Source organism: Lactuca virosa, chromosome 5, assembly GCF_052849685.1.
Source record: "Lactuca virosa cultivar CGN04683 chromosome 5, Lactuca_virosa_CGN04683_v6, whole genome shotgun sequence".
Lineage (NCBI taxonomy): Eukaryota > Viridiplantae > Streptophyta > Magnoliopsida > Asterales > Asteraceae > Lactuca > Lactuca virosa.
The window spans coordinates 416,025,007-416,051,153 of NC_136430.1; the positions used below are offsets into that span (position 1 = coordinate 416,025,007).

Genomic DNA, 26,147 nt, shown 5'->3' on the forward strand with positions numbered 1-26,147 from the left:
ACTTGTAGGTGTTGATGAACTAAATGTTCATTGGTGTACTCCAATCCCCCTCATGGTTGCCTTTAGGACATGTATAGCCGAGGAGTCCCCTTAGCAGTAGTGTCCAACCCGATGATATTCCTTAGGCTAAGTCCCTTGTGTTAGGTGTTTAGGGATGTAAAGTGAGGACAACGGGAATGGGTAATCAGGGTTATTGTTGATTGGTGAACTTAATAAGTTATTATTATTGTGGGTTGAAAACCATATATGCTCACCAGGCTCCCAAGCCTGACCCACTCAGCTTTTTATGATTACAGGTAGTGGACCCCGAGCATAGTCGGAGGACGATGAGAGATTTTTGGATTATAGGCCAGTAGTTGTAAATAACTGTTGAAAGGCTTATAATGTCTTGTTTATGCTTTTGATCTGTATCGGAACATGAGATCCCGAGGTTTTGATATATATGGAAAATATATACCTTCTTAAAGAAGGGTTTTGATAAACTTTTATCATGTTTTATTTTGGGGACCTATTCCGCAACATCTTTTGAAAAGATTTCTCTGATTTTATTTTAAAAAGCATAAATTAAATCGGTCTTTTCTGGCCGAGAAATTAGGGGATGTCACAGAGTTATTGGAGGATTACGTATCGTTGATCGACGTGGAGGCATCTTTCAACTAAAAGTTTTACAAAGATGAAGATATTGGTAAGCATTCAATAGTGATAAAATGAGAGTGATCCATGGACTAAATCGCCATAGCCCAACAAAACAGATGAGAGTATGATTGAAATAGAGATCTAACAATAGAAGGATGAAAGCATTTGGATATAGATTTCCAATGAGATTAGATGTCTGTCAATATCACTGGTATTTAAAGATGTAATAAGTTCGGGAAAAATGACCTTGGAGTAGGTCTTACATCATACCAGAATTTAGAAAATTTTGACAGCACAAAGACCTAACAGACTGAAAGTTCACGGTCTTAAGATAAACAGTAAATTTACAGGGAAAAGTGCTACTTAGAGCATAGATAAGAAGGCTATTCCTTGAACCAAAAGAAAGGATGAGTAGAGCATCTCCTACTGGCGACGGGCACAACCTCGGATGAACCCTGAATACGGTCAGCTGACGCTCCACATCACGTAGGTGTCTCTCATACACTGTCTGACGTGCTCGGAGCTCTATGACTTCAGCTCGAGTTGCAACTAGCTCTTGCTGCAGAGCCTCATTGCCTCTCATATCTCCCCCATGAACAACTTCAAGGTTGCGAATACGATCCGTATTGGCGTTTGTGTCCGCATCAAGCTCCACGGTTTGTTGAATGGCTGTCATTCCTAGTTCAACATTTCGAGCCACTCGGTGAACCAAGATGGGAAGAATTCTGTCTGTAGAGCCTCCCTCGCTTAGGTTGTAGAAGCTTCGTTCTCCGTTATAAGGTAAGGGTTGACCCTGCTCACGGCTCCACCTACCCAAGTTCTCAGCCCACAAAGGAGTCGGGCCTTGAAAAGCCGGACGAGGGTTAGGATTTGGGATTGGAGCTACCAGGGGTAGATCATTGACTTCTGGCTCGGAGTCAGAATCCTCCAGGAGATTTTCTGCAAAGTCATCGTCTAAGGGAACTTCATGATTCTCTTCTGGCTCTGCATCGAGCCATCCACCATTCCCTTGGTTAGGGAAGTACGGATCTCCATGAGGATGAAATCCTGCCATGATATATACGCGAGAATAGGGGTAAAAGAGGTAGTTAATAGACGTACTACTATAGATAATTATAAGATGATCCTTACTAGTTACTCCAATATTTGCGTAGTGCATACCAATCATATGTAACCAAGATAGAATAGACCTTCGAATAAGTGATCCTAACTCTAAGTCCACAACCAAACAAGGAACAGGAAGTAAAGCAAAGATCACATATTCTAAATCTATGACACCTTAGTCACATATAACCTTAGCGTATCCACTACTGGCGGCTGTAATGGGTCATTAGGGTTAGGGTTCAACATTCAAATGAGAGGGAAAAAAAGATACGGGGTTAAACCCGTGTCTCATGCCAACTTTGCCCATATTTCCGAAATTAGCCCTTCTTAACAAAATCTTTTTAGTTTAAATCCAACAATTTACCCTTTGGCCCTTGGTCCCATAATTTCCTTTCATAATAAGTCTCAACATTACCAACCAGCCCCCTATGCCTTCAAATCTTTTCAATTTAAATCCATTATTTACCAAATGCACCCTGACTTCTGAAATCCTTTTCAAATTAAATCCAAAACTTACAATTTTAACCCCAAACCTCTAAAATTGTAACAATTAACCCTCGAGACCAACACCTTGCTAAATTATTACGGATTTTAGGGCTACTATTAATTTATTAATTTGTTCATTTATCTATTTAATAAACGGGGTGTTACAACAAGTTTTTGAATGATTTTCAGCAGAATTAGAATTATTTTTGTTCTACTCATGCCCATCTTGCACTGTGACCTTATCTGCACATGAGGTAAAAACAATAGTATCGTTCACACTATCATTATTTACAGTCTCAACTACAGTTGGTTTGCCATACTGTAGGTGTGCTTCCCTTGCCTTTTCTTCCTCAGTCATAGGAGTAAAAGTGTAGTTAACATTGAATGGAGGAGGAACACTATCATAACCTAGACCTACATTCTTTTTGTCTTTCCATCTAAGTTGTTTTTCAATCATTGTCTCAACTTTCTTACTTGACACATCAAATTTTTTAAAATTAAAATATGCATTTTCAAATCTAATTTTCAATGTGTCAAGCTCGGCAGTTAGACTAGCAATATTTTCTTGAGCATAATCATAGTGTTCACATTTAGTGATGTATTCTTCCCTAATTTTTTTTAGATCTTTGGTTTGGGCCTTCAATTTTTCTTTTAAGGGTTTTTGGGCCTTTCTGAGAGTATAACCTTCATATTTAAGGTCCTCAATTTCCCTAATTAATAAATCATGTTGATCACGATAATGTTTAATTTTAGCTTCACAAGACTGAGAGCATGAGGCTTCATTAACCTCCTTGGTACTGTTGTAAGAACTCATTATTTACCAAAAAGAATCTGATTGTGTGAATTAATTTTGATCGAAAATAAAAAATAAATGCTTTTCTGACCGAAAATACCAATGGTCAACTCTCTGTTGACCGAGAACCTTGAAAGTCAACCTTTTCTCCGAAATAAAAATCTTGAAAGAGAACGAGGCTACTATACCGAGACCTTAGCTGAAATCTTGATAATCCGAGAATCTAACCGAGAATGCGAGGCCGAAGACGTTTGACCGAGAATATGGTATCTTGACCGAGAACCTTGGCCGGTATCTTAATAATTCGAGAAACTTAACCGAGAATGTGAAGCCGAAAACGTGCACCGAATACGCAGACTGAAGACGCTGACCGAATACGAAGATGTTGACCGAAGACTCTAAGTAGTACCGATAACTTGTTTGACCTAACCGAAAACAAGGTGCAGCCACCGAGAACTGCGAGGCAGGGACCGAGATCGAAGGTGCAACCGAGGAGTTGGCTGAGAACTAACCCTAACCGAAGTCGCTTTGCTGGCCGCCGAAGTCTCCTAAAACCCTAACCGAGGACGAGGTTTTCCGCCGAGAACTCTTAAAGCTGAGACCGAAGTTGCCCAAAAACACGGAATTTTCAAATTTTCAAACCAAATTCTATCAAAAACTCTAAAATAATGAAGAACACAAAGAACAAACAACAATACGTTTCGTCAAAATAAATCAAAAACGCCAGAAACTCCAAGAAAAACTCCAAGAAATGTTTAATACGTTGCCAAATCGATTGATACCGATCCAATCTCTGATACTAATTGTAAGTCCCGATTTGGACGTATCAATCGAAATCACTAGAATTAGTGTGGAATGCCAATCAAGTGAATGCCACAAATCGTAAATATGAAATAAGAACACAGTGATGAATCTTCAATGCACATTATATTGATAAAAGTTTAGTACATAAGATTCACAATTACTCTCTCGGTTCTCTCTTTCTCTCTCAGTTCTCGAAAACCAACCTCTTGGAATGACCAACACTTTACATGGCTGTAACAAAGCTATATAAATACCTAGACCTAATTACAAAGGCCCCACCCAATAACCCAACCGAAATCCTTATAAGCCCACCGAAATCACATGGTGATTTCGGTCCAAACACCACCGAAAACATGGAGATTTCGGTCCAAAACAGAGAACTATAAAAGCCTTGAAAAGCAAAGTATAAACCACAAATTTATGTCCTAACAATGAATAAATTCAAATAGGACATTGGGAGTACAATTAATCTTGAAGAAATTCAAGAGTCATCCAATGAAGGAACATTAGAAGAAGCTAGCTCTCAACCTGAGGATGAGCTTGTTGAGCCCATTGACAATTTGTTACCCCTTCGTCGATCCAGTAGAGTTAGCATGCTACCCTCGTTCAATGGTTTTCATATAAAAATGGATGCGGACACGTTTATCAGTTATAGTACACTGGTAATTGTGGATGAGCCAGCTAATTACAAGGAAGCAATGGCAGGCCTTGTGGCTGTAAGATGGAAAGAGATGATGGATAGTGAGATCCAATCCGTGTATGATAACCAAGTATCGACTTTGGTTGATCACACACATGGCCAAAAGACACTAGGGTGTAAATGGATCTTCAAGAAGAAGACAACCATGGATGGTAATGTACAAACCTTCAAGGAAAGGGTGGTTGCAAAGGGCTTTACTTAAACGCAAGGGGTTGACTATGATGATACCTTTTCACCAGTTGCCAAGATTAAGTCGATTAGGGTAATGCTTGCCATAACTGCTTATGATGACTATGAAGTATGGAAAATGGATGTTAAAATTGCTTTCTTTAATGGGAAACTGATTGAGGATGTTTACATGGCTCAACTAGAAGGTTTTGAACATGCCAAGTTCCCTAATAAGGTGTGCAAGCTTGAGAAATCCATATATGGAGTCAAACAAGCACCTCGTAGCTGGAATATTTGCTTCCTTGAAAAGGTCAAAGAGTTTGGATTTTGTAGAAGTGAGGAAGAGTCTTGCGTATATGTCAAAGCTAGTGGGAGTGTAGTGACCTCTCTATTTTTGTATGTTGATGACATACTCCTTATAGGAAATAATGTTCCAACTTTGCAAGAGGTGAATTCTTTGCCTGGGAAATGTTTCGCTATGAATGATCTAGGAGAGGCAACATACATTCTCGGAATAATAATTTATAGAGATAGGCAGGAACATTTGCTTGGGCTTATCCAGAGTACTTATTTGGATAAAATATTGAAATAATTCAATATGGAGAATTCCAATAAAGGGGATTAACCCATGCATCATACTGGTAAATTTAGTAAGGCTCAATGTCCCAGTAGTGACAAGGAAATAGATGCGATGAGTCGAGTCCCACATGCATCGGCTATAGGATCGATCATGTATGATATGACCTGTACTCGACCTGATGTGGCTTATAATTTGAGCATGGTTAGCAGATATAAGGGAAATTTTGGCATAGCTCAAGTTAATTGACCAAGTTGAGCTTCAATATTTTAAATTGATGCTTGATGATTTCTAAGTAAATCTGGTTGATCTCTCATTAGAGCTTGTTGATCTCTTATTGTTGCATCGGTTTCATAATGACATTTTTCCGAAGCCTCCATGAACCTAGTAAGTATGGACTCAAAATCAACTTTCTTTTCAGGTTGTGCTTTCTCTTTTTGGTAAAAGTCCAGGCCTGTTTGCCTAAATTTCTTGTCTTTTTGCTTTTTGTATTCATCATAAGGCAACCATTCCTTCTTCGACTTCCTCCAATCTTCATCATATCGGTCTCCACTTGAGTAGCACACTTGAGCTTTCCTATTCTCGTTTTCGTCTAGATGGCAATCTTTTGTCAAATGTGGACCATTGCACTTTTCACAACCCACACGTATGGCATGTATGGATTAATCCATCTTTGTCGTTCTTCGATCCATATTATTCAACACAACCAAAACAGCCGCCATGTCTTCTTAAATGCCACTCCCAATTCCCTTCGCTCCGTCATTTTGAGAGTTGTGATACTCACGCGAATGATTACAAAATTCTTCGATTAGCTCCTTAATTTCAGTGGGATTTTTCTTCATTAAAGGTCCTTGAGAATCAAGGAGTTGCCTTGTCATCACATTTACCCCATCGTAGAAGATTGAGACTTCTTGTTGCACATTACGATCATTTTGGGGGCAATATCGAAGCAATCCCTTGTAGGGCTCCCATGCTTCATAAAGTGACTCACCTGGTTGTTGCTCAAAATTAGCTATTGCCTTCTTGAGTTTGGACACTTTTGATGGTGGGAAAAATTTCTCTAAGAATTGTTCACGCATTTGTGCCCACGTAGTGATTGTACCAGGTGGAAGTGCTTTTAACCAGTCTTTAGCAGCTCCTCTGAAAGTGACTGGAAGCATTCTCAATAACACCGTCTCGTGTGGAACATTCGGGATGTTGAAGTAATCTGCAATGTCATTTACTTCATCAAGGTGTTTGTAAGAATCCTCATGATATTTCCCGGAAAATGGAACATCCTTAAGTGCGGAAAGAATATGTCATTTAAGCTCGAATGTGGAGGTAGCGGGAATTGCGGATTGCACTAAACCTGGACCGGTTTCCTCTCGAATTCTCTTCTTGTATGTTTCCATCGAAATGTTAGCAATGTCAGCCATGTTGTTTCCTGGCTCGCTTTCGGGTTCGCTACTTTCGTTTGTTTTGTAACCAGCCTCCTTTTTATTATGATTGTTCTCAATTCCTTCTAAAGTGCCTTCGTATTTCGGGGGGGGGGGGGGGGTTGCTTGATTCTCCTACGTGCTTTCCCTTCTTTTTTACGAAAAACTGATTTTAGATCCTTGAATGGTGATTTATTTGGTGTGTGTGATTCTCCTTCGTCCTTGTCCTTCTTTTTATGAAAATCTGACTCTGGATCTTCAAGTGGTGGTGTCAAAGGTGTATTGGATCTACGGGTCATAAACTTCTACAACACAAACAAAAATAAAAACGTAAAAACGAATAAAAAGTAATTAAAAATTCCTACTGATCGTTCACCACGACGTGGTAATGATAACACCTCGTGGTGAACCAAATAAACTAAAAAGAAAGCAAAATCGAACTAAAAATGTGAAATAGCTGAGTTCACGTCTTGAGCTTGTTCACGTCTTGAGCTTTAAGAGCTCATGTAGTGAGTTCAGTAATTCAAAAAAAAAACTAATGCTAAAAATTAACTTTTTGCAGGTTTAACCCCACAAAAAGGATCGATTAACCTAAAACAATTAAATCAAAAACTAAATTAGCTGTTCCCCGGCAACGGCACCAAAAACTTGATACATAATATTACTACACCTATTAGTTTTACCAACTATCTAACTAACTATTACGATTTAAGGAAGTGTACCTTCTCGCAAATAATATAACACTAACAGTCGGGTATCGAACATAGGGAATGAATTTAATTAACTAATTTAATTACTAAAAATTAACCTAAAAGCAAGAAAAAGTTTAAATGGTTTTTATCTGATTTTACAAGTTCACACAAACTTAAGTAATTAACTAATAGTTTTAATCAGTATTCTAAAAACACATCTGTTTAGTTCGAATCCACTTGTCCTCTATGCTTAGCTACTAATAATTGGATTATTAAGGTTGGTTATCAAATATTATGTTTTTAGAAATTTAAGTCTAAATTTACTAATGTTTTCACTAATTCATGTAAAACTATGTATGGTCATACACAAGCAAACACAAAATCAGTTATTGGATATAGATAAGCTATGTAAGATTTATCTAAATAAACACAATTATAGTCATAATTTATGTTCTCCAGCACATTTAAATTAGTTACTTTTATCACTTATCTAAGATTTGGTCGATCGTAGCTCTAGCAATTTAATAGCCACTAAACTACTAGGTATCAAGTTCATGTAATTTAATGGTCACTATGCTACACAAAACCTGAATTCAAGCAATCAAAGTATCCAATATTAACATGCTAGGTAATCAAAATCAAACACAAGCTCAAAACCAACTATAAAAATCCATAATTTGATAAACTAAACCATAGAGTCAAAGCTTCATCTAGCTAAACGAAAGACACTAAATTCAGCTACTCATGGATGAAAACATAGACAAAATCTCCACATAAATTGACATGATTAAAGTAAACAAACCAATGTAATGAATGTGCTCTTCAATTTCTTGATCTCCAAGCTAATATCCTTCAAAAGGATGCTTTGTGCACTTTCTGGACTCCAAAATCGGTTTCTCAGAATACCTTTCCTCCAGAAAACTCTCCAAAAGCATCTCAAAGCCGTGAGAATGAAGGGATATTTATAGTTCTGGTAAATATGTTGCTCACATCGTGAGACTTGATGGCTCACGTCGTGAGCTCGGTAGTAATCCTTATCTTCCAAGGAAATTAGATCCCGTATGCTGATCTTCTAGAACTTGATTCGCAGGTCGTGAGATTTGATCCCTCACGTTGTGAGCTTGGCTTTTCAGCTGGAATTTCCTTATTTTAATCTTCAATCCTCCAACGTTCCCATTCTTGTCAATTTCAGACCTTATTCTTCAAGAGTGTTCTTTTTAGCTACAAAATACAATTTAATCTAATAAGTATCATATATCTTTGCAATTAACCAAAATATTAATAAAAATGTATTAAAATATTGCCTAAAATGTGTATAAATATGGCAATATCACTCTCTTCTTAGCATTGGACTACAACTCAGCCAACGTCCAGTACTAGGTGTTCTCCACAAACTCCCTTATCTCACTCTTGAGCATACTCAAGTAACAGGACATTTGCACCTGCTCCGAAGATGCGTACTCAGGACAAAATAGGGCTCTCTCATGAAACATCTTGGTGATCTCAGTCACCAACTATGTCGTCTACTTGAGTGATACGTACTCCTAAGCCAATCGCTCTCTCTCTCCATAAGTGGAACATACTCAATGTGATACTGATAGACCCAAAACACCTCTGGAATCGCCTCTCTGATCGCGGAAGCCACCTCGGCGACAATGATCCCACGTATATCCTCTTTACTTGTACCTGCCCTCTCTGGATCGCTAGTAGCGCCTGAACCTCTGTTAGTCACCATTCTAAAACAAACAACGGAAAAAGATCAAATATCGGGCCATAATGCCCATACACACTATGCACTCACCAACTAGTTCCTTAGTAGCCTTGGGACTTTCCCTGATTCTCATACTGATCATGTGCTTTCAGTAGTACGAGCCCATACTGCCTTCCACACCTATCTATATTTGACTCTGAATGCATCCCAAACTTCTAAGTCACTAAAATAAACCACACTATGTGCATTAACATACAAACACACACCTACATGCACCGAAGAACCACCTCTAAGCTCCTAGATACTCCTCAGTCACGCTTCTGCATCGCTAGAAATCTCCACTAACCTTGTTGATTGCTTTACGTATACAAGTCGTACATAATCCAAGATTCGATAGATGGTCGAATAAATGATTCTACCCCAAATCCACAACCAAATAAGGAACATGAAACAAGGCTAAACCAACCATTTTAGGGCTATAAAATCTTAATTATGTATTACTATATAGTATACACTTAACAATTAACGAATTCATTTTAGACATCTAGTAATGCAAAAAAAAACAATCTCCCAGTCTACAAGGCATCACATAATCATGTAATTATATCATGCAATTCATGAGGGGATCCTTAAGCTATCATTTAGCATGCATCTCTAACAATTCACATATCAACAGTTATATAACAAGTATGGATGTTTTGGGAGATCACTTTCCTCGAGCTTCAGTTGACTGTACACATCGCATCTTCCCTTTTTACAGTTATTCTTTTAAAAAATGTTTGAAAAAAACTCTCAGATCCTTATTTTGGGTTTCGAATCATACAAGCGTTCATCCAAATCCCTCAAACCAGGGCTCTGATACAAACTTTTAACGTCCCATTTTTTTCACAACAAAATTTTCATTTTTAATTAAGAATAAACATCATTTTCATAAAACCCAAGTCAAATAAATCTTGTATGTTCAAAACTAAAGTCGTCCAAAAACCAGAGTGTCATAACAAATGCGAAATCACAAAAGGTGTTGATGAATGTGTACAGTTAAGCCTTCACCTTCTCACGATCATCTGAAGTACCTGAACCATTTTAATCCATAACAGTAAGCCAAAGATTAGTGAGTTCCCCAAAATACCATATATAATAATATACACATAAACATACATGCAACCGGGTCCACACCAACCCAATGGATGTATAGACTCACAACAGTTTAGCTGATCTTGCTATCAACCCAACCGATGTGAATGTCTAGACTCACATCACTCAATATTGGTCTTGTCATCAACTCACCCCCTTATTGGCCCCCAGCCGAAAGTTGTACCTCCCGTACTATTGGCCATTCGCACAAAGTTGGATGCCTCGTCCCTTCATAAATATGTATACATATGTATAATACGATTAATCAGACAATTCAACATTACATGTAACAATTTACAAGTCTACATGTCTTACAATATACAACAGTCTAACCACATCCTAGCACACTAGGACACATACTGCAATATATAGTATAGTGAGGAAACTCACCTCACAGACGAAAACAGATATCCCTATAACTTGTCACACGTAATAGAAACCGGTACAACACCCACATAGACATTTTACAGTGGTCAATTATCAATCTATGAGTTAACCCTAAAGTTTGACTTAAGGTCAAACTTGGTCAAAAGTCAAAGTCAACATCCGAGTCACCATGTCGTGGCCAACACCATGGCCACAACATGGTGACTAAACACCAAAATGGTCAGGAAGTCCCTCACTACCATGACGTGGCAGTAGCATTGTCACGTCGTGGTAACGTGTTGCTCAACTTAATCCATTAAGCTATTAACCCTTATTTCTAGCGCTCCAAATCTCATATCTGGATCGATTAATGCCATATATGGATAAGGTTTCCAACTTTATCCCTTTCCTAACCTCTAGAATCCTAGTTCTAAAATACTAACACAAAAAGGGACCAAATGACCTAATAGATCCATGCATGGTTGATTCTTGATCAAGATGCAAACTTTATGAGACTATAAGGTCAAAAAACTAACATGAATCTCATCCAAGGTGATGGAGTTGCTTCAAACTCATAGGATTCATTTCCAACAACCAAGAAAGGACTCAAACATATAATAATAAACTCATAAGATGAAAATATATGAACTTTATACCTTCTGGATTCTAAGGATGGTTGTAGAAGCAACCCTTAAGAAAACATATCCCACCACTACCTTGAATCACCTTCTTCTTCCTTCTTAATCCTTGAAAAGCCAAGAACACACACTCAAACACCAAGAACACACAAACACACACATTAGGGTTTCTCTCAAAGGTATGGAGGCTAGAGTTGAGAGCAAACCCTCATAATGTTTATTAAGTAAGGCTTAAGGCCCGAACTTAGTGTTTTGCACCCAACCGTCACCACACCTTGGCCAATACATGACCATGCCATGGTCATTAAAAATGTGCATTCCTTTTTATGGGCACAACCACGTTGTGGTGAGCTCCATCACTACGTCGTGGTCAGCTAAGATTCACTAAAACCTACAAAAATTAGAAATGTTGGATCTCAAGAGAAATACCTGAAAGTAGGTGTTTCAGATAGAGTATGTATGTATGTGTAGATGTTAATAGTGTTGGGTAGAATACATATGTCTATAAGAAGAATATCGATACTAATTAATTAATAAGTGAAGTACTAGATAAGCAGTAGGAGATCTCTTGAGGAGATAAAGAGATAAAATGTCCATGGGACAAGTGCCATGTGATATGTCACATGAAAGATTTAGAGAAGTGTAGAAAGATGATTCCTTTGGGAATGAGATAGAGATTTCGTCAAGAATAAGAGTATGATTCCTATGGGAATGAGATTATGATTCCTTCCGGAACGAGGTTATGATTCCTTCGAGAATGAGGTTATGATTCCTAATGTAGATAGATGATTCATGTGGGAATGAACTTGTGGTGTTTAGAAAATATAGAGTAAGGGTTCCATGAGTGGAACAAGGTAAGAGATTTCTTTAAAAGAACATAGATATAATTCGTATGGGATTAAGAGTAAGGAATCTGTGAGGGATTCAAGCGAAGAAGAATGACTAGGGGTCCATGAGGGATCAAAGGAAGGGGTTGAAGTCCGGATGAGTATATCCGGTAATGTTAATGTGATGTTGTAACCCTAGATGATAGATGAAGTTATCATAGACGGTTAGACCGGGTGGGTCTAAATGAGAATAGAGAGGCAGAAGGCAAGATGAGATGGGATGGGATGAAGAGTGAGGATAAAGTATGCTTTAGATTGAGAAAAGAGTAAGGGTGAGAGAGAATGACATTATACAAGAGACATGGATAGAATGGAACAAGATAAAATAGATGAAGTGAGAAGAGTATGAGAGAGGTAAAGATAAAGAATACATAGCGGATGAGAAGAGCTCAGGAAGAGATGAAGATAGAGTATAAAGTGAATAAGAGAAAAAATAAGAAGGCATGAGGTGAGACAAATGATATGAGAATGGATGAGAAAGGACTAGAAGAGATAGATGAGATAAAGAGAAGATATTAAAGTTAAAGAGTATGAGAAGAAAAGAGTAGAAAGTTAGAGTATGAAAATATAGAAAGATTTGAGAAGAATATGTTAACATGAAAATAGATAGAATATAACTTATCAGACATGTGGTCTGCTCTTGTAGATATTTTTAATTTTTTATAGGTCATGTAGCAACCGTTGTACGTGAGAAGGTAGTATCACAAGGACTCAAAATAGAAGAATAATTTTATTTCTTTGTATTATCATGGTTGCTCATTTTATTGTTATGATTTACTATAAACCCAAAATTAACCCTCGGATGTAAAGTGTTTTTGAGTTATAGAATTTCACATTTTGTTAGAAAACCCTGATAATCCCTTAGATAATTAGATGAGAAAAATGAGGGTCGTTACAATGCACACCATAACATACCCTAATAATGTTTGCAGCCTCGGAAGATCACTAGTAATTAGTCATTAACAATATGGTGTAGGTCTTGATTGCTCTGATTAGCGACCTTGCAAAGTTCTTGTCTTCCATAGACAAATTTGAAGTCTCGTAGTTACCATATCCACCAATATACTTACGAATTGAAGTGATGCAAAATGTCATGCTCTTGATGGAATTAATTGCACTTGGACTGAATTGTGTTTAACTTTGAGATGAGCATAACTGACTCCATGTGTGTCCTTGTTGAGTTTCAACATACTCTTGACTTATTTTTTCATTAAATTTACGATTTTAGTATATGTTTGTTACATATTGGTTAAGACGCTACACTAGAAAATTATACTATATCAAACTATTATTAAAGCCAAACTACAAATCAAAACTAAATTTTTATAAGTTATCTCTTCAAATCAAACGCAGGATTTCAATTTGCCAGCTAGTAAAAAGACAAACAAGAGAGTCATGTAAGCCTATTCTTTTGGCATTGAGAAGATGTTTTTACGTATTCGATCATTTCCTTATGATGGCATGAGATTGTAAATGTAATGACTTATGTGACTAGCTTAATGTTTATTCATCACTAGTGGTTTCACAGTCACTTCATAGGTAGTTCCAATTCAGAGGGATATGGAATAGAATTTGTTATCTCCTCATATTTAGACTGATATACGTTTGTAGTAGAATCTATTCTAATAAATAAAAATCTTTTTGTCACATGTCACCATCTCATTAATTTTGCCACATGTCATTTTTTAGTTATTTTAAATTAAATTTTTTCCATTTCATTTATGAGTTTTTCCATTTATTAAATTCCACATAGTATTTAAATGTAATAATTGTAATAAATGTATATCAATTTCATTAATGCAAATTTCTTTTTAATTATAAATATCTTAAATTAAATCCCAATTATTTTTTTGTTTATTTATTTAAATTATTTGTTTAAATTTAAAAGAGAAATGAGCACTTCAATTTTAATAATTTAATATTTTTCTCATTTTTCTTATAAATTCAAACTTATAAATGCTTAGACCTTTATATTTAACTTTTAAAAAAAAAATCATGTAGTACACAGGTCTCACAAATAGTATAATAATACAACAATACCCAAGACATTCTAAATAATTTAGGTTTCTCAAAATGGTTATGCCATGTGTTATACTTTTTTTCCTAGATTTTTGTTCAACTATCGGTGTCACCTCATTTTTCATTCAATTATTCGTTCTTTCTTTCAACCTGTATTATACTCCTCTTTCATCTTTCATTTTTAATACAAATAATAATAATAATAATATTTTAAATAAAATTGAAGTTAATTAAAATATTTCATTATATTAAACAAAAAAACAGTGCAGTAAAATAATTATAATATCAACTAAGAGAAAGAAATGAGAGAGAGGTGTCGTGTTGCCACACCACGACGAGGCTCTTCTATGCGGGCGCCATAACCGACATTGTATTCTCGTCGGGAACCATTGGACAACAATGTTAGTATAACACATAGCCTTACCATGTTGGTACAAGATAAATTGGAATTCTACCATTTTCTACAAATACATGTATTTTGATGTAGTTCCACAACATTGGTTTTATGATTGTCACAGAATTCAAATAAGTATACTTCAAATAAATAGTTAGTGATGGAGTGAACTGTTTATATAATTTCTAACAACTCATTGATTTCTCATACTTTCTCCTTATCTAAACGTAAAAAATCAACCCTACTGATGCCTTACTTGGCTCCTTTGAATTTTCCTTATCTCCATCACTTGATTCGCTACAAGCAACTGAATATTAGGTCACAAATGGCCATATTCTTCTTTTTTCGTGATTCTAATATAAATGACAAGTCATGACATTCTACTCCATATCCTCACATATTCCGCCTTGGGTAACCTAGGTATATTTTAACCTAAATTTCTATCTTCTTGGTTTCGTTGTATAATGTCTTCTCATTGTTGATATTTGTAATTTGATTTTATTAAATGATATTTGTTTCTCACACCATATGGCTTATAGTTGATTTGGTTATTAAATTTACTATTAAGTAACATTATAGTTAAAAGAAACCACAAACTTAGTGCTTAAGTTGGAGTTTAACCTAAGTGGTAAGTTACGTGAAACTGTTTAACCTAGATGGAGAATATTTTCTAGGTCAAAGATCTACAATAGTTTACTTTAGTTTCCTTTTGACACTTCTTGGGCATTCATGGGAAGAATTAAATTTGACATGGTAAATTCCCATAAGTAATTAAGCTCTTATAGGAACCATATACAATTCGACCACAATATAGAGCCACAATTAATGCCTATGCCAGGGAAACAAACTGATGGTCGTAGAGGAAAGATTTCCTTAGCATGGTGTTGGTGCTGAAAAATGGTATCATCATCAACTAATTAAATATGTTTTTCTTAGTAATGGATTTCATTTGTTTTGGTCTATGTAGTTCATCAATTGTTGAAGCTAACTTTATTACAATTAGTATTTTCCCATGAAAAGGATTCTTTTGTTAAACAAACATATATGAGGATGCATTTGAGTGCATGGATCTGTGAAGTTGTAGCCCGAAATCAAGAGTGCCACAAACGTATCTAAGGATGTATTTGAGTGCATGTGGTTGAGGATCTCTAGGATGATGCATATATAAGCAAATATGTTGAAATGCATATGAAAAATCTTGACGAGTGAATGTAAGGTATTGAAGGCCATCGGTTAAATGAGATAAAGAGTTGGATACGATAATAGAGGGGTTGATTCGTCCAACTTACACTGTGTGCCTATCGGTGTACGACAAGGGTTGTAATTTTACATGTTTACACGTTCGAGAAGTTCCAATGCATATTGTCGTTGAGATAGAAAGAGACCCTTGTCGTTGGAATACCCAGAAAATATGAAAGATCTCATAGGTCACTCATGGCAAACTCAGTGGCCAGAAGCCTAGAAGTGAGATAATGCGTTATAGAAGATATGTGGGGGGGAAACCGTCTGATTTATATTATTAACTTTAACATTTGTCCGAAGTTATCTTTTCGTTCTCTTATTTCTTTTTTATTTTAACTTGGTTGGCAAGATCAATGTCTTTCTTGTTGGGCGAGCGCATTCGATTCTAAAGTCTTTTCCTAAACCACTTCTCGTTCAATCGCTAAAAGATAGACAAAAGGTTTTCTAAATGAGATTGAGTTTCATGCATATGTAAGCTAGAAAGATGATATTTGTTGTTGTTATATCTATTTGTGCATCAAATTCGAAGAAGATCTCAATCTATAATGAATCATAGTACAATGTTATAATAAGAACAAATGAAAGTGGAACATTATAAAATAACGTAAAATTTATTTATTTTTTAAATCGGTCAACTCGACCACGAAAAGAATATAACGCCAACTTATAAATTATACACATACGAGTTTAAGGGGGTGTTTGGGATTGCTTTTCAAGGTGAAAAGTTTTTTTTGTAAAAGAACTTTTTGATTTTAACTTTTAACGGAGTAAAAGTCAAAAGTCAGTTTTAAAAAGTATTTGCAAATATTTTTTGACTTTTGAAGGTAATTTACCTTGTAAGAAGGCAAAAGTCACAAAAAGTCATGTTTTCTTGTCTTTTGGAAAACCACCAATTCCTTCTTACCAAAAAGTTATTTCCAAAAGTTCTTTTGCAAATGCCAAACATCTTTTAGAATTTTTAACTTTTTGAAAAAGCCAAAAGTCAAAAATTCATTTTTTTAAGCAATCACAAAAACCCCTTAAATCCACCGGTTGGTTATCGTGTAATGACACATGGATGGTGGATAGATGCATAGTAATAGGTAAACGGTCAATATGTCATCTATACACACACAAGGGATGCTCTTGGGTGGAAGATTGATAGCAAATATTTTTAAAAGAAAGGCATGTGGTTGCAGCAATGTTTTAAAAACTGGTTTTTTAGTTGAACTGGTACGATGACCGGTTCCCAGTTCAACCGGTTCGACCGCCGGATCAACAGGTTTCTATAATTTTCATTTTTTTTAATTTTCTTTTATATATATATATATATATATATATATATATATAATGATTTTGATGTTTACAAGTTCAAACATACTCCCTAATAAATCAAAAAAAATTTATCACATGTCATCTTCTCCTTCATTTGGACAAATGTCATTTTCTAAAACTTTTGAATTTTTTATTTTCCACTTGTCATTTTATTGTATTTTTTATTTTATTAAATTAAATATCCACATTTAATATGTAAGGTAATATATATGCAAGGTATTTATTAGAAAGTGTTTATATATGTAAAGTATTCAATTTATTAAAGCCTCATTAATTTTAATAATTTAAATTTTTTCTTATTTTTCTTATAAATTCAAACTTCTCAAATCGTTAAAATTTCATATATATATTTTTTTTTAAAATTCATGTAATACATGGGTCTCACACCTAGTTAAAAATATACATAAGTAAATTGTAGATCAATCCAAATTAATTATATTTAACATATAATCATAAGTTTTAGTGTTTTACATCAATTCATATATGTCAAAAAGAAAATAAAGTATAATACCGAAACAAAATATAGTTTTAGATGAATATAAATACATCAAAAAACTTTATAACATTTACCATATATTTTTATTTAAAGAAAACTAAATAGATTTGAAAAAAATTACGAAAGATTATTATGCAAATAGTTAATTTTCATGTGTTTTTATTCGCTTTAATCGATTCAACCGGTTTATTTTGACCGGTTCAAGCGGGTTTTTCTAAAAACAGGCCGGTTCAAAAATAAACGTAAAGCCGGTGATAGTTGAACCGTTGTCTCCCCGGTTTCCGGTCCAACCGGTTCGACCGGCCGGTTCAAACCGGTTTTTAAAACATTGGTTGCGGGCTGCAACTTAAATATGAAATCTTGAAGTGGTTGGGCAAAAAAGACGTGCGTAAGGATTGACGAGTCTACCTGGAAATTTTCGGAGATAATTTCTCACAATAACTATTAACAGTTACCTCATTAGAATTGTATTATAAAACCGCGAGGGTGAAAACGGGAGAGGGCTTTCAATTTGTTTCATCAATTAAGGTACAATTTATGCTTTTGGGTTTTAATCAGTATGTATCTTTTGTGATGCTAGTGTTCCTGTTGCGTATTGCAGTTGATCCCGTAGAATTCGACCGATAAACCAATTAACTGATGAGTTAAATATTTCGAATTCTGGGTTATGAAAAACTGGCGATAAGATGAAATTTCATATTGTTTTTGTGAAAATTTACTGCAACTGTTTGTTTACAGAGATGAAGATAAGCATTAATGGAAGTATTGATTTACTTAGTAAAATTAATTGGTAAATCAGAAAAGAGAAATGTCAGTTTATGATAGATGCGTTCCGGGTTAAGAAGAAAACAAAACCCGGTTTAGATTGTTGAAGCGGATCTTGGGCCAACTAATATATAGTGGGCTAAATAAATAAAGCTACTTGATTAAATCGGAACATATTAGGCTGAGCTCATTCTAATCTAAAGACATACTGCTTTCTATGGAGTATGGATGATGAACTCATTTCGTAGATTAATATATTAATAAGTTATTTAACACCTATTTAAACGAGCTTATGTAAATATTTTTAAATTTAAGTAGTATTTGATTACAATTAAAAAAAATTGGGTTCTATTAAATACGCTAATTTTGATGTAGATGTTAAGATTAATAACTTGAAATTTATATAAAGATTGATATGGTAACCTTGATGGATTCAAGAGTTTATAAATGATTAAGTCGAGTAAATATCATTTATTCGAACAAAATACTATAAAGTAAATGAAAAAATGTAATACAGTTGGTTTAACAGGTTATGTAGGTTATGCGACTAAATCATGGAGCATTTTAAGCAATATAAATATTAGATTATCGTCTTAGAATTTTATTGGGACTTGTAGGGTTCTAATAAGTGGGAAGAGCTCGTAGTAGGATTGAGATCTGTGAGGTGAGTTTGTAGGATTGAGATCTGTGAGGTGAGTTTGATGCGAATTTTATGGTTACTTGCATGAACCAGATATTTTAGGTCCCTAATATGTGTCACCGGGTTGTGGAAAGAAAAGAAATGCATGGTAAAATTGTTGGATGTATATATTTTGTTGCATGTGTTTTAAAAACTATTGTTGTCAATATGTATGAAAACGATGATCTCATTAAGCCACGAGGCACTCGTTTATTTGCAACCCAGGAAGCTATCTGGCTAGTAGTAGCAGCAAAGAAAATGAAAAGACTTGTACAAGTTTTATGGTTTATATTGTAAGATCGTAGGAGTTCATCGTGATATTGAGGTAATTTATGTTATGGAAAATGTTAGGACATTACATAAAGGCAATCACAATCTATTTAGAAATCATACACATGATAGAGACGATTGTGAATGCAGAATAGATTGTGATACAATATTTAAGGTTCAACAATTGAAGGTAATTACAGACTTTCATGGACCCCATCAATATTGACGGCTAGATAGTTGCATTTTATTTTTTTTATCTAACATAAAATGTGTTTGTAGTTTTTTTTATTGATATGGCATTTATCCTTTGATGTATAATAGACGATATAAGACTTAAAGTTGGGGGAGATGATATACACAAATAGAAAATACAGGAAACCCAAGAAGATTAGATGATTTAAGGAAAAGTGACGAACTTTGAAAAAAAATGGTTTTGTTTGGACCTAACAAAAAAGTCTGTAATTACCTTCAATTGTTGAACCTTATTTGAAAAATCAAAGCCTCGTCTACCACGTACCACCGTACTACAGGTGTGTCGTCATCCTTATTTTTATTATATTTTTAGTATTAGTATATTTATTTGTTCATTTAGGAGAATAAATAACAAATGCTAAGCCTGTCCTTCCCATACTTGATTTCTTTTTCGAATGTGATCTTGAAAAAAAAAATATGTTATATTAAAATATTCAAGTACTTAAAGGAAACTATTTTCTAATTCGTGTCTATTGTATTTCAAATAAGGAACCAATCTAACAGATATTTACAATTTTATAAAAGTTGTCCGGTTCATAATTGTTTGTAAACTGATAGTTGTGGAATGCTTATTTATTTATTTATTTGATATTTTATATGATCTAAGGAGTATTTTTAACACTAATGATTTTGTTAAAGGCCTTTTCGGGACGAGAAAGAATTAAGTTAGGAAGGTTTGATCGGTCGGTTTCATATCGCTTTACTGCTTTAGTTATAATTTATTTATTACCAAATTGTATGATTTTGTCATTTTACTCAAAAATAAATTACTTTTGATGTTTGTTTGAATTAAATGTATACGATGCGAAAAAATGACAAAAGAGACAAATAAAGTAGGGTGTCATTTTACTAAAAAACAATACAATTTAAACCAATAAAAATAAAGTAGGGTGTCATTTTACTAAAAAACAATACAATTTAAACAAATAAAAATACTTCAAAATTAAATTAAAGTGTGTATATGGTAAAATGTGGTGTCTTTTTAGCCAACCTCATAAAGTACTAACCCCTAAATCACCAAATTGACTTTAAAACCTGAAGCAAAATAAAAGCAACGAAAAAGCCTAACAAGACACCCTTACATTTATTTCTAGGGTTATTGTCATTATAGCCCAACGATGTTTAGCATATTGGTTTAAAAGGTCCCTCTCGAATTTTTTTTTGCCTTTTAGGGGTACGTACTTGTATTTTACCTGCTGATAAATGGATGGACAATATTTTTTAAGACGGTTTACCGGTTACAAAAAGCTTATTTGGCTTTTTTTTTTTAAATATAAAATTTAAAAGAATAATGCATTTGGGTTTTTTTCTTCTAAGCCGGTCAACCCCTGCTTCTTTATCCCACTCTTCGTTTTTATGCTAAAATCACACAAAGCTACCCCCTTTTCTTTTTGATACGATCACAGCCTCCTTCTCATCACTAGCATCGACACTCCCGAGAGCTCCGATTGGAGTGCTTTTCAGGTACCCAAATCTGAATGAATTTCTGATTTCGATCTACTTTATCATATTTGTCATCATCACTGTATTATGTTGCAGTCGTTTTACATTGGAGGAAGAGCAAACCCATCTTCAGTTCTTGTCGAATTCGATGCTTACCTTCAATCGAGTTGCGGGTTTGATGGAGCGAGGTGAAGACGGGGGTGTGGGTTTGATGGGGTTCATTGCTAGTGCAAAGTGATTGGTCAGATTTTTGGAGCGAGAAAAGCCGTCAATTTCTTGATTTGGGAGCGAAACTGAGAGGTGGGTTTTTGAAGATTGAAAAAGATAAGCACGAAAGCGAAATCCATGGCGGTTTTGTGGGCAATTTTTGTGAATCGTTGCCCGAGGGGTTCATCGTGAATGCGTTGGTACTCACAAGCCCTAGGGATGTATGTAGATTATTGTTGGTGTGTTATGTTTTCCGATTTGCGGTAGAATGGGACGCCGTGTGGGAGAAGTTCTTGCCTTCGGATTACCAAAAGATTTTGATGGCGGCGGTTCAGCCAAGTGTGGTTCGAAGAAGGAGATGCATCTTCGTCTCTGCAATCATCCGGTCATCATCGATGGTGGCAACAAGGTTGAATCTTTACCTTTTCTTTATAATTTTACTTATTTTATAGTAAATCGTTACTTGGGAATTCGTAATGATCCACCGAATTTGATTATTTTATGTCATACAAAATTGATATTTTTGGTTTTAATCCTTTCTTAATGAACTGTTTGATTCCATTATCCCTTTCTGTTTGAAACAGTTGGATGCTTACTAAATACCACGTGACATATCAAAATCGATTGTTAGGAAGGTTTCACCGAGTGACCCTTCATATTTTTTATAATGACCTTTTAAAATGGTAAAATACAAGTACGTATAATGACCTTTTAAAATGGTAAAATACAAGTACGTACCCCTAAAAGGCAAAAAAAAATCGCGAGGGACCTTTTAAACCAATATACTAAACATCGTTGGGCTATAATGACAATAACCCTTATTTCTGACCATTACCATACAAATGTGAAATGTTATCGTCCACATAGAAGTTTGCGCTCAACATAATTTCAATAACAATGTCGGTACATTAATTTTTAATGCCCATAAACGAAATGAATAACAATGCTCATATATCATACTGTGTATCAAACACATACTATAATTTTAGAAAATATATTGAATAAAATATTACTCGAGCTAAGAAAGATACAACCTGATATAAGTTCTCAATTCAGGTTGCAAATTATGAGAGCAGATAAGTTTTGAATTTTTAAAAGAAAATGATCTGAAAAATAAAAAATAAAAGCCATACAAATATATACAGTTATAAGTTTTCACATCTAAGGAGATTTTTATATTTATAACAAATCAAACAATTCATAACAGATCTAGAATGTGGCACCAATTAAGACATATTCACAATAAATATTTATAATGGTGGTTTCTGATGTTGAAAAGGATTAAAACAATCATAATTTTATGTTCAAAACCAATGTTATTATGAACTCCTCTAGCAAGCAACTATTATGAAGAACAATGCTACACTAGCACCAACTCAAAAATCAAAACCAATCTAATTGTTCAGAAGAACCAAATATATCAAAACCAATCTAAATGTTATAATAAGATGTAACAATTACAATTAAATATCAAAGACCAAAAAAGAATAAAATATTCAAAATCAATATGGCAATTTGATTAATCATCGCTCCTTCTATCTGTCTCATCTCGTATCTTTAATTTCTGATCCATTTAGAGTAAACACTTTGGGGCTAATAATACCAAACTATCGGTATGAGGGCTATAAAATATTCCCCCTCTATGACTGATCTGTGGTCATGGGCCGGCCCTATACATTGATTATAATCTAGAGGTGCACAAGTACCAGTTTTAAAACGGTTATTTCTATTGAAAATCGGTTTTGGTTATAAGTGGTTTGGTTTTTTTGAAAGTGGAATTGTGTTAAAAAAATCAATTTTTTTGGTTAAAAAATCGGTTCGGTTTCGTTCTTTTAGAAAAGTCGGGAAAAAAACCGGTTAAAAAAACAAACATACCAATAACCAACGGTTCGGTTTTAACCAAATCGGTTTTAAATAAATGATTCAGTTTTTTCAAAATAAGAAGAAATTAAAAAGAAAAAAAAACCCAAACTATACAACAATACTAAAACCTACACTAACAACTTAATAGCGAAGCTCAATTGTTTTATATAGTTTATTGGTTTTAACAGTCTCTAGATTTTTTTTAACCCTCGGAGACTTCAGAAAAATACAATGTTGTTTATTTTCAAATTATTTTGAAAATTAGAATTTTCTTTCTAGAGAGATTTCTTCACAAATTTATTTATTTATAATTTAACCAATAATATAAAGGTAAATAGGAAACTAGAAACAAAGATTACTGCATAAACTTTATGCAGGAAATTTTATTGAAGAAATATAAATCAAAAACTTCAATCGATGAATATTTACCAGGAAAGTATTTTTATTCAAAGAACAAAGACTAAATCTTAGAATATTCAAACATATTTATTAAAACTTACTTGAAAAAAAAGGTTTAAGAACTTCCAACTTATATTTCACACAATATGATTCTTACAAGGGAGATAGAGAGAGAAGTGTATATGCTTTTCGATGCCTCTCTATCGGAAAATAAACACACTTATTTATACAAGATTTTAAGTGGACAACTCAATTATAGAGAAAACCCACGATAAGGTAGTTGGTCCACCTATTATTCAAACTTATTCACAGCTGGCTTCAATAATTCTCAGGACTGCTGTGAGGTGGGGCAGGTTTCTAGAGAAAATTTGACAAACCAGGCAAAGTAGGATAATAATTTAAACAAACAGACAAACAGCTGTAAAGTGGTCCGAACACGTTGCTTTTTAGAGTCGACAGTATCTGGCTCCACGTATATTGGTTCTCTTCGAAAGAAGGCCTAGTGTATGGAGTATAGCGTCATCCCATCCGTCATCTTCAAGAATGTAACTGGTACAGTTACATTCTTCCTCTTTGTTATTGTCTCCTGTGGAATCGTCATCCCTTACGTATCCGAGGCCCGTACGATAATATTTGTGAGTTTCATATGGGCCTAGTTTTTTATTCGTGTCTTGTGATTCACCAGTCCAGTCTCCTTTAGGCTTGTATGCATGGACCGGGTTGTTTCTGAAAATGGGCTTTTCCTCTTCTTCAGTTATGCAGTTGATTGACAGGGAATTGTTAGGCCTTTGGGCTCTTTTTGCCTGATCTATGATTTCTTTTCCTTGGGCTTTGGTTTGGCTTTGGGCTTCAACTTTATTAGCCCGTATTGAGTATGTTCCAAAACGTGCTCCATACCATTCCCATCTTCCGCTATCGTCATGGGTTTCTGCTTCATACCATTGGGTTTTACAATTTTTCTCCTTTTTATGGGCTTCATGAAATTGGGCCAGATTCATGTTTGCCATGCTTTGTGGTTTTAAGGTTGAAGGACTTTCTTGAGTAAATCTTTGGGCTAAAGGGTAAGTAACTTCCTGCGGTTGGTCCTTGGTTTTGATTATGGGTTTTGGTAGTAACTTCAATTCTTCCAAAAGGCTTTGCATTTGCTTGAGTTCTTCCATCCTTTGGTCTTTACTAATTCTCTTATCCTGGATTGCTTCTTCGGCTACTTTCATTATCATCTTGGCCTCTGGCTGCTTCTCGTGATCCTGCAAACAAAAGGTTACCATTCGTGATAAGGAGTCTGCTAAAACATTTTGTTTGCCATCAATATGTTCGATATTGATTTGTACTCCAGTTCCTGTAACTGCATCTGTAAACTTTAACCACCGGACTCTTGAGGCTTTGTTGGAATTAGTTTTGTTGTAAAAACTAATTATTGCCTGGCAATCGGTTCTGAGGGTTATTTCCTTCTTGTCTAAGTAATGGATCTTCAATTTCTCCAGTGTGTTTATGCAGGCATTGATTTCAGCGTCAATGGTGGATTGTATAGTTTTAAACCTCCCGCTGGTATAGGCGTAAACTTGTTCTTGAGACTTTGGGTCTCCTTTCTTGTTCTTCCACTTGCAAATTCCTCCCCATCCTTCCATGCATCCATCCGTTTCTAGGATTAAATAGGCTTCTTTTGGTGGGATTTGAAGGTCTGGTAACTCTTGAACCTGCCTCTTTATCTTCTTTATCAGTTCGTAATCTGAAGGTTTGAGCCTTTTGTCTCCATGCAGGCTTGTTTTTTCATATAGGGGTCCAAGTAAGATACCAAGCTTTGGGATATATCCTCTTGCTTAATTAAGAATTCCTAAGAATGATCGTAGGCCTGCTTTTGTCTTCATATTTTCTTCATTGAAATCAGCAATTTTCTTAATTATGTGTGGTTGGAGTTTAAGCTTCTGCCTTCCAACGACTGCTCCGAGGAAATCTATTTCTGTTACTGCAATCTTCATTTTTGTTGGAGAGAGGACGAGGCCAAATTCTTTGCACTTTTGAACCAATATCCTTAAATGGTGTTTATGTTGCTCTTCGTTTTCTGAGAAGACCAAAATGTCGTCAATGTAAACTGCGATAAAATTTTCTGTTCCTCTAAAACATCGATCCATTTTTCGTTGGAAGATTGCTGTGGCATTTTTAGCCCAAATGGCATAACTAGCCATTCATATAATCCTCCTGGTACCAGAAAAGCAGTCCATGGTATGGATGCTTCTTCCATTGCTACTTGATGGAATCCTGATTTTAAATCAAATTTGGAATAAATCTTGGATCTCCCGATTCTGTGTAGCAACGTGTTAATACCTGGCAGAGAGTATTGATCTTTGTACGTATTGTCATTCAATGTTCGATAATTGAAGACCATACGTTCCTTTCCTTTTATCTCTTCACCAGTTTTGGTGTCGATTGTTGTGCCTGAGTTGACTAACATGGCCATGGTCCTGTGTCTACTTGAACTGTGTCTTATAACTCCTAATTGTAGTAGAGCATCAATGTGCCTTTTGAAGGCGTTTTCCATGGCCGGTGTCACGTGCTTGAGAGGCTTGTCTTGTATTGTGATATCAGGGTTGATGATATCAATTTTGCACAACTCTCCATTCTTTCGCCAGTGTTTCAACGGTTCTTCACCAATATAGCCTTGTTGCTTAAGCTCTTGGATGACTGGGTTGAAA

General features: G+C 35.0%; 1 long non-coding RNA gene and 1 other non-coding gene across 3 annotated transcripts; both read left to right on the forward strand.

Annotated features, from left to right (window-relative positions):
- The first annotated feature begins 6,192 nt into the window (after positions 1 to 6,192).
- LOC145117973 (small nucleolar RNA R71) lies at positions 6,193 to 6,299 on the forward strand. The gene has a single exon (XR_013712963.1). It is a non-coding gene; the product is annotated as a small nucleolar RNA R71 (small nucleolar RNA).
- Positions 6,300 to 17,971: 11,672 nt separating this feature from the next.
- LOC145112516 (uncharacterized) lies at positions 17,972 to 21,756 on the forward strand. 2 transcript variants are annotated; one of them, XR_013710536.1, is made up of 3 exons: positions 17,972 to 18,104; positions 19,246 to 21,006; positions 21,082 to 21,756. It is a non-coding gene; the product is annotated as an uncharacterized LOC145112516 (long non-coding RNA). The 2 variants fall into 2 exon arrangements; XR_013710535.1 differs by lacking the exon at positions 17,972 to 18,104 and having other exon boundaries at positions 18,858 to 21,006.
- Positions 21,757 to 26,147: the final 4,391 nt, after the last annotated feature.